Source organism: Natrix helvetica (assembly GCF_964273705.1).
Source record: "Natrix helvetica genome assembly, chromosome: 6".
NCBI classification, from domain to species: Eukaryota; Metazoa; Chordata; class Lepidosauria; order Squamata; family Natricidae; genus Natrix; species Natrix helvetica.
This window is the reverse complement of record NC_138553.1, coordinates 73240134-73253893: the sequence shown is the minus strand read 5'-3', so window position 1 is coordinate 73253893 and position 13760 is coordinate 73240134. Positions and strand designations below refer to the sequence as shown.

The window sequence follows — 13760 nt, the reverse complement described above, 5'->3', positions numbered from 1 at the left end:
TGAAGCCTCCTGGCACCAAAAACGGGGCACTCCCCCCGCAGAGGCACACACATTTGCATGCTCTCTGTCCCCCATGCATGCGTGGCAGAAACCCGAAAATCAGGTGGTGAGTGGGAGGTGTGCCACATGCACGGTGGAGCCACCCTGGGGTGACGGCTCATGTGCCCACAGAGGGCTCTGCCATAGGTTCGCCATCATGGGTATATCACAGATTGCTCTGCATATAGGCCTCAAACACACAACTCTTTCCCCACAATTTGCTGCATTGCTTCTACTGGCTAAAGACTAGAGTTGAACTTTAAAAATAATTCTTCAATGGCTAATCTGGCAGATACACCCAAATGCTGACATGTTGCAGTAGATTTGACAAATAAATATTGTACCTCTTAAAACATGGGTTTTATCCACACTATTATTTTTACTTAGAAGTATCATACTTGCCTCTCAGGAACTGTTCTCTCACTGAAATCCAATGTGAGGAAATAGATAAGCTCTTTGCTAATCAGTTACCTGAGGTGTGCAGCTGATTAGTCACTGTAGTAATGGGGGATTTTAACTACTCTGACATTAACTCTGCAGGGAATGTGAGATCAAACAGGTTCCTGACATGAATGAAGGCACATATACATGTCCCAGGATAATGTCGCAGGATCCAACCTGGGTCACACACCAGGCCCAGAGATTTAGTCTTCCAAGCTTTAGGACTTGTGCTGGAACCCGTCTTCAGGGAACTTGAATTCCCCCAAGATGGGCTCCAGCATTGCTGAACGCTCAGAAGAGTAAACCTCTGGTCCTGGTAACTGACCCAGACTGGATCCTGCAAATTCATGGCTAGCTAACAACTTCGTCATACAAAAGATAAGAGGAGGGAACAAGAGGGACAGTTATACTGGACTTAATTTTACCAATAGGGATGAAATCATTGAGGGAGAAGTTATAGGAACTTTGAGGAAAAGCGTCAATGTCATACTTGAATTCACCATAATGCAACCACAGATAACTAGTCAGACTAGTGTTTTGGACTTTAAGAGAGCTGACTTTTAACAAATAGCTCTTGAACAAGATATTCTGGATGCTCTTTAAGGGCCCCCATATGCAGTATATTTCAGTAATACGCTCAGGAGGTCACCAAACTTTGTGTGACTGTTAATACAATTTAGGAAAGTGCAATTGGTTAGGGATTATCTGTATCATACCAGCTTCTTTTTCTTTCTGGATAAGGGTGCCTCCTGAAATGTAAGCCTGGGTAGAATGTTTTATTTTACCCTGAAATGGCTTTTCTGTAGCTTCCTAGAATGGCTTTGATGTTCCAGACGTGGAGATGTTAGAGCCTATAAGCTTTAAAGTGTGACTCCTAGTATGTTCATACAAATTATTTAGCAACAAGATGAGACTGGCTTAACGTTTGCCGCCTTTCTGGATTTTCATTTTCTCAGCCAAGATTCTAGTGCTGAAATTCCCGGAATCTTCTCGTCCTGCTGAGCTCCCGAGACCCAGGGATGTCTGCTGGTCTCAAAGGCCGAGGTTCGAATCTATGCATTGTTGGTTGGGGCTGTTGGTTCGAGCTCTGGTTGAGTTTTGTCACTATTTGAGGAGACCTCATCAGTGCACTTTGAATTGTGCTCGTCTGTCAGAACACAAGCCTTTAAATACCTTTTTATGTGATGCAATTTAGTCTGAATGTTGTTCGTTCAGATACTTCTGAGTCATGGTCTGATTTTGGATTGTTTGATTGGCTGGCTGTTGTAATTGAAACTAGTCCGATTTCTTGTGAGCTGATTTATAACTATTCGTCATTCCTCCTACCTGAATGAAAGCTAAGGGTGGAGGAGAATAAAGAAATCAAGTCACAGCCAAACTTCGATGCTGCTTCCACAATCCTCTCCTTGGACAACTCGGATCCCAAGCAAAGTTGAACAATCTCTTGGGGGAAAAAAATAATAAATCTAGAAATTTAACGTCGATTAGCAGCTGGGAAAAAAAGCACGACTCTGATTGGCTAAACAGGAGACGGGATCGTTTACAAAATTAGAAGGGATCCAATTAGAAGAAAATCACTATAGATCAGGGTCGGAGTGTGGACTCCTTGGTCCTGCCTAGCTTGGAGGTTTGCTTGCAGGCGCTTGGTTACCTAACCGGGTAACAAAACGTGCGTACAAGCCAACCACCAAGTTCAGAGATCACCGAGAACCACCTTGGAAAAGGATCTTCCCATCCCACCAAATCCAAGCCTTGGAAACGGTGATCAGCCCGGTTTCCAGGTTCGCTCCGCGCATGCGTCCTACTTCTCCGCCGTCGAAGTAGGAAGTTGAAGCCGATTGGTTCGCGAGGAGAACCAACGGGATGGGGTCCTTTCGTTTTAAAAAAAATAAAAATAAGCCACACCAGAAGCGAAGGGAGCGCCTTAAAAGCGGGGCGGATGCGGATATCCTGCAGTTCTCGCCGTCATCCAATCGGGAGGGGCCGCTTCTCGAGGCGGCCAATGAGAGCCCGGGAGAGAACGGCGGAGGCCGTGAAAGGAGTCCTTTGCCTCTCCGAACTGGCGACGGGAAGGGAGGGAGGGAGGGGGGCGGGGGCTGGGATCGGAGTTGCTTGGCCATTCGAGCTGCCCCGGGGAAGCCGCCGTGGAGGCGAAGGGCTGAGGCGGACCCTCCTCTTCGCCGCTTGGAGCCGGGGAACTTCGTGGACCGGTAAGTAAGCGAAGAAGGGAGATCGGCTTCCTGTCGAGAGACTTTTCCCATTCAGCCTATAGCGAAGATGGGTCGCAGGCTAGTGGGATGGATCCCGGGGGGGGGGGGATCTGGCAGGGTGGTGGAGGCTGCCGGTCGTCCGACAAGTGTGAAAGTGGACTTTTCCCACTCGCGATCCTCCTGTGATCACCTTTTGGTCCCCCCCCCCCTTTTTGGAAGGAGCTCCTTGTAGGTCGAAGAAGAAGTCGATTGGTTCAAGGTCATCGGCCAATGAGCCTCGCCCAAGGCTGGGGAGGGCGGATCGAGGATCCAGCTTTGCCTCGCGGGGGGAATTCCTCCTATAAGCCCACCCTCCGCCAGGAGGAGTGGGAGTGGTGGCTGACCCAGCCCTCCGTTTGTGGCAACGGGTCGAGGTTGTCTGTGGGTCTGTGTGTAGGGTTGCACCTTCAGCCTGCAAAATTGCCTGGATGACTTGTGAGTCAAAACTCGTTTCTGGTTTAAAATGAAGGGAGAAAAAAACTCCTTCAGGAGAAGATCGGTGGTAATAAAAGGATGAAAAGGAGAAAGCTTAAAAGGCCAGGAGTCTTCTGGCATCTAAGAGATAAATGGACAAGTTTCCTTTAAAAAATGTTGTTAGTAAAAACTAATGACCAATAGCAATATTGCTTAGACTTATATACCGCTTTACAGCACTCTCTAAGAGGTTTACAGAGTCAGCCTATTGCCCCCAGCAATCTGGGTCCTCATTTTACTCATTTGGGAAGGATGGAAGGCTGAGTCAACCTTGAGCCTGATGAGGTTCGAACTCCTGGCAGTGAATTCAGTTAGAAGTAGCAGTAGACTTATATACCACTTTACAGCCCTCTCTAAGAGGTTTACAGAGTCAGCATATTGCCCCCAACAATCTAGGTTCTCATTTTACTCACCTGAGAAGGATGGAAGGCTGAGTCAACCTTGAGCCTGGTGAGATTCGAACTGCCAAATTGCAAGTAGTCAGCAGAAGTAGCCTGCATTACTGCACTCTAACCACTGTGCCGCCACGGCTAATGAGAATGTAATAACAAAGATTGGCAGTATAGGTAGTCCTCAGCTTACAGCAGTTCATTTAGTTGACCATTCAAAGTTACAACAGCAGTGAAAAAAAAGTAACACATGACCATTTTTCACACTTATGACAGTTGCAGATCCCCATGGTCATGTGTGATTTACATTTGGATGCCTGACAACTGACATGACAACTGACATGACTGTTGCAGTGTCCTGGGATCATAGGATTCCCTTTAGTGATCTTCTGACAAGCAAAATCAATGGGGAAACCAGATTCATTTAACAACTGTGTTACTAATTTAAGATTCGCTTAACAGATGTGGCAGGCAAAGTCATAAAATGGGGCAAAACTGACTTAATGAATTTCTCACTTAGCAATAAATTTTGGGCTCAATTATGATTGTAAATTGAGGACTACTTGTAGTCTGGCTTAATGAGAAAGATTATAAATTAGTATTCATTGATTTCATAATATTTTCCTTCTTGCATGGAATATATTAGACAAATATATTCTACCTTGCAGCCTGATGGTTGCTTTGGAATTGAAGCACTTGCTCACTGCTCGGTCTGTAATCACACCTCTGGTTACCTTAACCATGGTTAATTGAATTATAAAATTATCTGGGTTTGCATGATATACCAAACATTAACAAACCAGAGGCTGCATGCATACAGTCTGTAGCTTAGAATATGATTCAATAGTATGAACATTAGAATAATGTGCTAACACTGAATCTATCAATCTGGATTGGCATTCAGTTAATGAAAAAGTTCTTTAGTTAGCCTATCTTTCAACTTTTCCTCGTAAACCTTGTCTTGGATTTGGCTTTTAATTATGAAAGCACCATGTTATAAACCAGGAGACTCTGAGTTCTAGTCTTGACTTAGGCACACAGCCACCTGGGTGTCCTTGAGCCAGTCACTTTGTCTCAACCCTAGGAAGGAGGAAATGGCAAACTACTTCTGAAGAACCTTTTCAAGAAAACTGCAGAGACCTGTCCAGGCAGTCTGAGAATTAGGATGGTTGAATAGGAAAAAAAAATAGTTTACAAGCCAAAGTTGTAGATGTGGGGATAAATACAGTAGTAATTATATATGTGGAATGAGACATATTTGCAATTTTAGAAGAAACACCACCTAGATTCAAAATTAACCCTATAGGTCCAGGATACCTAGTAATGTTTAGATATTTGGTGGAAAAACACCCTTGATTTGATGAGATCCAAACCATGGAAAAGAAAAAAGAAGTATGATATTATTCAAGGTATGGCAAATAGGGTAAAAGAATAGACATACGAAGATACAGATCAGTAAGCTATCTTGATTTTGCTGACCACAATTGTTCATTTTATGTTAACATCGTGACTGTCGGTCTTCAGATTCTTGTTAGGATTACTAATAATAGTAAGGGGAGTGGGCTCCTATTGAATGCTCTATATTTCATGCCATTAACCATGGGATCCATCTGGGAGATTTGACCAATGTGGAATGTGGAGACAATTTCTTGCAGGGTTATCTATAGGTAGTGATATTGAGTGTTTTTCCCCCCAAAACTCTTGTTCAATAGCAATTTGAAATCCTGAAAGTTCTGTGGTCTTTCATGCTTTTTTATATCTCGACTGAGTTTGTAGATTATAAATTCTAACATATAGTACGAAGTGTTAAATGAACTCTGCGAAGGAGTAAATATGAATGGATAAACCGAGGCTTAATCCTGATAAGTCGGAAGATCCTGCTTGAACAGCAGCAAATGGATCAAATTGGAAATAGAAATATAGAAATGGATTATTTCAGTTTCTAATAGAATATTTCTAATAGAAATATAGAAACTGATTATTTCATAACAGTTATGCTGTTTTGAGATTCTCTTAAATCCCCTACCACCACCACTAATGATGCTTCCTCCAGCAGTCATTTCTGTTTTAAAGCATAGTTTATTGACCTACTGTTTATTAAAAACATGACAGTTGAATCTCTTCTCAAGTTCTGCTAAAACAACATTGATTAAATTCTGTTAACCTGTGAACCTTACACCTCCTCATACTTTTTGGAAGTATGGGTATTGTTGTCAAGTTTCTATCACTTGTGCATAGAATCTTGCATGAGCTTCTGTGCTGTTTTGGCTACAATTTGGTGTACCAGCTTTTTCCTAAATGACTTTTGGCCAGAATATCCAATATATTGCCCCTTTTCGGTGTGTGGGGCTCTACTATGGGCTCCCCCGAGCTAGACAAACATTTTTTTTTGACTTTTGTGTAAAAGCTGTCCGATTAGAAGCAAGGCAGCAAACTATAGAGGAATAAGCACTGTAACATAATAGCATTACAGTAAGGAATGCAGAAATTGAAAAGAACATATTCATATTCTAGCCTGGGCCTCTTGGAATAACCGGGCTTTTTACAGTTTTCTTGAAGGTCAGCTGGGTCAGAGAAAAACAGACGAGAGGGCATACCAGAGAACTGGTTCAACAATAGATAAGGCATGTCCCTAAGCCAGTGGTGGTGAATCTTTTAGGCACCAACTGCCCAAAGTGCACGTGCGCACCCAAACTGCAAGGTAAGGGCGCATGCACCCATGCCCCGATAAAACCACAAGGTGTGCATGCACGCCCCTCACATGCCCGCCCCACACATTCACAGCAGAAACCCAAAGACCAGCTGGCTGGTGGGAAGTGCGTGCGCATGCGCAACAGAGACCCAAAGCGGAGCTGGAGCGACCATAGAGACCATAGAGACGGCTGTGCGTGCCACCTCTGGCATGTGTGCCATAGATTTGGCACGACTACTGTAGGCTTACTTTACTTTACTTTACTTTATTTGGACTTTTATACCGCCCCCTCTCCCCAAAGGGACTCGATGTACAGGCTCTAATAAGAATGATACTATTTTGTTATATAGAACCCAGAATACAGGAACCCTATCTGATCTTATAGGGTGGACAGAAACAATTGGAGATGAGCAATCCCTAAATATCCAGGGCTGGGTCTTGAATGGCTTATAAAGATGGACCTGTAGCCCTTTGAATTGCTCCCAAAAAGCAGCTGGTAACTAGTTAAACAATGCGGAGCCATCTAATAAGCATATTGAAGAGCGCCAGTGTAACATTTGCATGGCTTCTTTCTGGACTAGATAATGCTGTATTTAAGGGCAGTCTATTTAAAGGCCGTTGCATTACTCCAAATAAGAGATAGCTAAGGCATGATGAATTATTGAGAGAATGGTCTGCCACTCCCCGAAAAGACACAGTCGCTGTACAAGATGAATCTGCGCAAAAATTTCCTGAACGATTGAGGATTAAATACAAAGGCTGGTGAGTTAACCAGTGGCAAGGAAATACATTGCGGAGTTTTTTTCTCATAGAAAGAGATAGATTGATTGTGTATATGCCATTAAGTCATTTTTGACTCCTAGCAACTGCATAGATAGATCTTCTCCATGATGAGGCATTCCTAACCTGTTCTTTCAAGCCTCCCAGTGTGTACACTCATGGCCTTTGTATCCGAATCCACCCGCCTTGCTGCTGGTTGTCCTCTTCTTTCCTTTGATCTTTTCCAGAGAGTTGACGCTGTAAAGGATGTGTCCAAAGTAGGATAATTTGACTCTGATGATTTGTGCCTGGAGTGAAAACGCTGGGTAGATTGGTTTGATAATCCTTCGGTTTGTTTCCTTGGCTGGCCAAAGTCCAACGTTTACTTCCATAATATCACCGAGAATTTCTGCAGCTTGCATGATTTTGGTGCAGGATTTGACCACAGCATTTGAATAACTTTTCCAAGGGCTTTTTTATGGCTGTTCTAACCAGCCCTGGCTTGCGCATATTTCTGGGTTGCTTTTTCGCTTGTTGTTAAAGGTTGAGCTTAAAAGGCAGAAGCTATCCATCCCTTTGATATCTTCCTGGTCAAATCACAATGACAGTTTGACAATGAATTGTCAAATGAATAAAGAGAACGAATGAGGATGAAATGAGTGGATAGGTAGAGAAACGAGAAAAAGCAATTGGATGGAATTGATGAGACGTTTAACAGAAAAAAGTTGATATACTAAGCAACTTGGTAGAAATGAGAACAGTTTACAATGTATAAGGTAAAGGTAAAGATTCCCCTCGCACATACGTGCTAGTCGTTCCCGACTCTAGGGGGCAGTGCTCATCTCCGTTTCAAAGCTGAAGAGCCAGCACTGTCCAAAGATGTCTCCGTGGTCATGTGGCCGGCATGACTAAATGCCCAAGGCATACGAAATGCTGTTATCTTTCCTATTTTTCTACCTGCATTTTTACTTGTTTTTGAACTGCTAGGTTGGCAGAAGCTGGGACAAGTAACGGGAGCTCACTCCATTACACGGCGCTAGGGATTCAAACTGCCGAACTGCTGACAAGCTTCTGATCAACAACCTCAGTTTCTTAGCCACTGGGCCACCCCCTCCCTTTACAATGTATAAAGAGGTGTTGTTGTTAGCATCTTTGATGGCCGTTGTGACCAGGAGGCTGATCCCTCTTCAGAAACATCTAAGAAAGTCACACAAAAAAATATTGCTAACTATAGCTCTTAAAAATCATCTGATTCCTCCCTTATGCTATTAATTATTAATTGTATTGAAATTTTCTTGCAGTTTTAAAATTATATTTATTGTGCTATGGATCTTTTTCTTGTGTTTGCTTTTGCATGCAAACTTTGATTGTATATTGAGGTTTAGATTTAGTTGTATTTCCTTTACTGTTTCTTATCTCATGTCTTCAATTTCTTTAGCTGACTATTTTTACTCCTTTTCTGGGCTTTTCATAATATCGCTTAACCCGAAAAGGAAACTGCATGACCTATGAATGAAAGTACAGTAAAAGCAAAGGGCAATAATAATTCTAAGAACATGATTGATTATTATAAGCTCTTGATTGGGCCTTAATATGTACAAAACACCCAATCTAAACTCTCTGTGGAAAAGGAATTTCATGAACAAGGTGACACAAGCAAAATGTCACAAGTGTCCGATAATTTTCATTTTGGGGAGAAAGTAGGTTGGTAGATTAAATGAAGAGCATCAGTGAGTAAATTACATACATACAGTACGTACATACATACCGTATTTTTGGACTATAAGACGCACTCCCCATCCCCTCAAAATGTGGGTGGAAATGTCTGTGCATCTTATACCTCAAATATTGTGGCGGGGGGAGGAGGGGTTGATGTGGCGCTGATCAGCTGTTCTAGGTAGTGAATGGATGGTGGCGGCGAATAGGCCGCAGCAAACAGACGGCGGCAGTGGTGAATGGGCCATGGCGGCAGCAAACGAGTTGCGGAGGCAGAGGCAGATTTTTTTTCCTTGTTTTCCTCCTCTAAAGTTAATGTATGTCTTATAGTCCGGAGTGTTTTATAGTCCAAAAAATATGGTCCATACATACATACATACATACATACATACATACATACATACATTCAAAGCAGTATGTTGAAAGATGGTGGAAGATCTAGAGAGACATGATCAAACTGATGAGAGGGAGAGATAGATGGTAGTTTTATTGGCATATACTAGATATGATTGAAGCTACGGGGTTTGCAAGGACGGAAAGACCCGGAGAGGTCATAGTGAATAACCTTGCATAGCCTAAATTTAGTGATACTGCCTTTACATTTTCATTTTGCACTGGGAATATTATATATACAGATACCACCATACTTGCACCACATTTTTTATCCTCCTATTGTGTAATCAGAACACTGCAATTTTTTACAGGAAATCCCAGCCACGAATGTATTGGGAAACTATGCTCAGGAGGAAGGCCAGACATGCTGTATATTATTATTGCACATCACATTTTCTTTCTAAAGACATTGCACAAAATGGTAGGATTTCAAAGAGTGCATTCATAAGGCCTTCTGGAAAGATAGGCTAGTATTAGAAGAAAATTCCGCGTTCGACTCCAGACCAAATCTGGAGAGATTATTTGGAGCAAAGTTTATTTCAACAGCATAATGTGCAGTATAGGGAGTCGAAAGCTGGCTACCCAAGTTACATTTCTATATATATGCTCCTCCGAGCAACAGAGCTTGCCAATTAGGAATGATTGGAAATTGTAATTAACAGCCCAAAATGGGAAGGTCAAGCATCCCCCCTGCAGATTTTGAAGGTAGCTCTCAGAGAAAGGGGTCTTTAATTTATTAATTGGCGTAATCTCTGATATCATGAAAGAAATGTTTACTTGAATGGCAGTCACATTTGTCCAGTTTCATCCTCTTTGGGTGCCTTGGTGTTGACCTTGGGTGATGCGTCCATGTTTGGGGAATTTGTGTTTGTGTGTATGTGAAAGTAAAGGATTTTCATATCCTGAGGGAATTTCTGATGGTTCTTATTGAGTTACTGATATCCGCCAACTTCCTATCAGTTTCATCCAAAGTGTCAAACTCGGTCGAAAGGCTCAAGTTGGTTCTTTGTTTTGTGACTTGTAGTTTCCTGGGGTCAGGCATGGACACGGTTAGCGTGTTGACTGGCTTTGATGTGGAGGATTTTACCTTCTAACAGGATTCCATACATCCGAGTATTTGCATATTTAGAAATGATGTATTTTTTGGCAACATCCTTTAAAATACCGTAGTTGCCATGACATCATCGGAGCCCGGTTAGGAGTTGGAACCGGGACGGTCGGATGGGGAATGGCATGTCTCCCTTGGGATGCTTGGAGAAGCCAAGGGCTGAGGACAATAATGTCCTAGGCCCCTCAGGCATTGGGGGAGGTGGTCAACGGGACAGAGAGCTGCCTGCCCTCACAGACACTGCTGACAGGCAGTGGTGCTGATAGTCAGCAGATCCCCTCTGATGAGGAACAGCTGCCTCCCCCACTTGATCCAAGGGCACGAAGAGTGGCGCTTAGGCAAGGCCAGAGAAGGACTGCAAGGCTGCACCTCCTCATATGGAACACCTAGTGTAGGTTGACTTAAGGATAAGCTGGGGGGGGGGGAGTTGTCTTTGTCAGGAACAATTGTTGACTTACACTCCCCCGGCTTTGACTCGTGGCTCCTGCCTGCGGCTTGCCTTTGGGCTTGTGGACTTGACTTTGGCCTTGACTCTGGACCTTGCACCTTTTCTTTGGACTTTCTTTATTGTTTACTGGCTTTTGTTTGGGGGACTGAGGGTGGCTGCCTTCAGGTTAGTGTGGGGTAGCGTCTTACCAGCTGTGGTAGGGTTATTTGGTGTGGTCTTTAATCAAAGCAATAAAGGACTCTATTGATTGCTGCTTCAGCCTAGGAAGCGACCTGGGTCAATAACAGTAGTATCTTAATGTGTGATGCAACTCTATTTCATAATTGAGTTGAAAGTCCAGGGAGACATTACAGTTTAATGGTTTGACAGACTGTAGAATTTTTAAGCAGTTGTAACTAATTTACCAAGTGTTTTGCATGATATTCTGCTCTACTTTGATATAAGCAGTTACCGTTGGCAGTTATAAAATCTTGCTTTAAAGATATAATGTGTGTGTGTGTGTGTGTGTGTGTTGTATTTGTACTGATAAATAAATAAAGGGAGACTAGTATAGATCTATTTCAAGCTAATTAGCTCTCATCAGCTAGCCATACCCTTACTGGGATTTGAACCCGGGCTGTATATATCTTAGGCAGGAGTTTTAGCCACTAAGCCACGGGCTCACTTCCTTATCAGTTGAGCCAGGGAAATAGGTATGTATTTGTGTTACAACCCCTGGTATGCCTAAATATGGGAGGAAGGTCACTACTCCCTCTTTCTGTCCTTCGGCTTATCACAGAAGACCATGCAGGCAGAAAACCATATTTTTATTTTTAATGTTGCCTTTTTATATTTGTGTTGTATTTGTACTGATAAATAAATAAAGGGAGACTAGTATAGATATATTTCAAGCTATTTAGCTCTCATCAGCTAGCCATACCCTTACTGGGATTTGAACTAGCTGATGAGAGCTAAATAGCTTGAAATAGATCTATACTAGTCTCCCTTTATTTATTTATCAACACAAATACAACACAAATATAACAAAGGCAACATTAAAAATATGGTTTTCTGCCTGGATGGTCTCCTGGAGTGAGTCGAAAGACAGACAAAGGGAAACAGTGTGTTCCCTCCCATATTTGGGCATATCAGGGGTTGTGACACAATACACACACACACACACACACACACACACACACACACACACACACACACACGTACACACAGTGAGACCTCGCCGAAACGTTGCCAAAACAATCTCAATCTTCCGTGGGAAAAGACCCAAATACAACAAGACCAGCATACCTACGCCTGTGAAAATCTACGAAAACATATATAAGAGGTTTATTCTATTCTCAGAAGGAAACCATGCAGATTTATTATGTTCCTCAGAAAGACTGAAATTAATGCCTGTCTATGAACTAAAGAATGTCTAGGAAAATACCTTAATCTTGTGTAAGAACAGTTTTTAGTCCAACTGGAAAGGCAGGTTAGCATGTTCCTGTATCTTTGAGATTTAGAGCCTCTGACCTTTTTCTCCTCCGGTGCCAAAACACGTTAATGCCCACCCTCATACTTTAATGCCCCCCATGCCATACACCTGCGCATGCACACATGACCCCCCTGCCCCATGCCTGCGCGCACGGCTTTCTTGGAGCCTGGGGAGGGTGAAAATGGTCCCTCAAAGCCCTTCGGAGGCTGCAAGCAGTCGATTTTCCGACTTCTGCTGGGCCTGTAGGTCCATTTCTCGCCCTCGCCAGGTTCAGAGGCTTTCTAAGAGCCTGGGGAGGGTGAAAACAGCCTCCCCCTGCCTCTGCGGCAGCCAGAAACAGCCCATTTTCCGACTTCCAGTTTGTGCATTGGGTCATTTTTCGCCCTTCGGAGGCTTCAGGGAAGTCTCCAGAGAGCGAAAAATGGCCCAATGTGCAAACCGAAAGTTCGGAAATGGACTTCTGGATCGCCTGTTGGGCCATTTTTCTCCCTCCTGAGGCTTCAGGGAAGCCTCCTGAAGTTGGCAGAGGGCGAAAAACAGCCCAATGCGTAAACCGGAAGTTGGTTTCTGAACTTCCGGTTTGTGCATTGGGTTGTTTTTCTCCCTTCAGGGAAGCCTCTGGAGGGCGAAAAACAGCTAAAAATCAAGGCCGAAATCAGCTGGCCAGCGCATACATGGGCGCTGGAGCTGACAGAGCAATGCCTCGCATGCTCTCAGAAATGGCCAGCGTATGGCCTTAATGTTTAGTTAAGTTAAAACTTATCTCCAACTATTCGGGTAGATCCTGCAATAATTCTGCCATAGTCTTTGTGAAAACAATGATAGTTAAAAAGTTAGAATAGAACAGAACAGAACACAACACAACAGAACAGAATAGAATAGAATAAGCTGGAAGGGACTTTGGAGATCCTCCAGTCCAGCCCCCTGCTCAAGCAGGACAGCTGTTGTATGGAAACAACGTTGTATGGAAACAATGCCTAGCATAGTTTTTTTTTTAATCTGAAAAATTATGCAACCTAAGAATGTATCAGTAATATGAAATTAAAACAGTGAAATAAAAATCTGTACCATCTAAGTATTAAGTGTGCCTCAACTGTATCACTAATAAACTAATAATTCATAGCCTTAAATTACATTAACATAATGATTAGCATTCAAATTAACTTATTTGGACTGCCTAGAAATAAAATGGGCTGGTAGCCAGTATGGAGTTACCAATCGCTCAACCTAAGCCAAACTTCCAGACATAGAATATGAATAAAATGAAGGCAGAATGGAAAAAGATTGATCGTAAGACTGTTGCAAATCAAGATTGCACACTTACATATACATATGTAGGAAAAATAAATGGAGCTTGCAACAAAAGATAAAGTGGATTGACTCTGTGTATATTTTCTAACTTACTTTTGATTAATCCCTTGTGGATTTTAGTAAGTTTTTTTTTCTGAGCATCACTTGAATTTATATCTTTGAGATGGTAATCAGACTGTTTTCCAAATCTAGTATTGCTGACATTCTTTGATATTTGCATCTCCACACTGAGGGATCTAACCACTGACATAAAATGCTGGCTGACTGGTT

The 13760-nt window shown here is 42.8% G+C and overlaps 1 protein-coding gene across 3 annotated transcripts in view; it reads left to right on the top strand.

Annotated features, from left to right (window-relative positions):
• Positions 1–2561: 2561 nt before the first annotated feature.
• PACSIN2 (protein kinase C and casein kinase substrate in neurons 2) overlaps positions 2562–13760 on the top strand; it is a 48225-nt gene continuing 37026 nt past the window's right edge. For 2 of the 3 annotated variants that reach the window (XM_081956701.1, XM_081956699.1), the window contains exon 1: positions 2562–2690. The gene's annotated coding sequence lies outside the window, so the exon portion shown is untranslated. Of the gene's footprint in view, positions 2691–6140; positions 6294–13760 lie in introns of all 3 variants that reach the window. The other variant, XM_081956700.1, reaches the window with a different exon arrangement.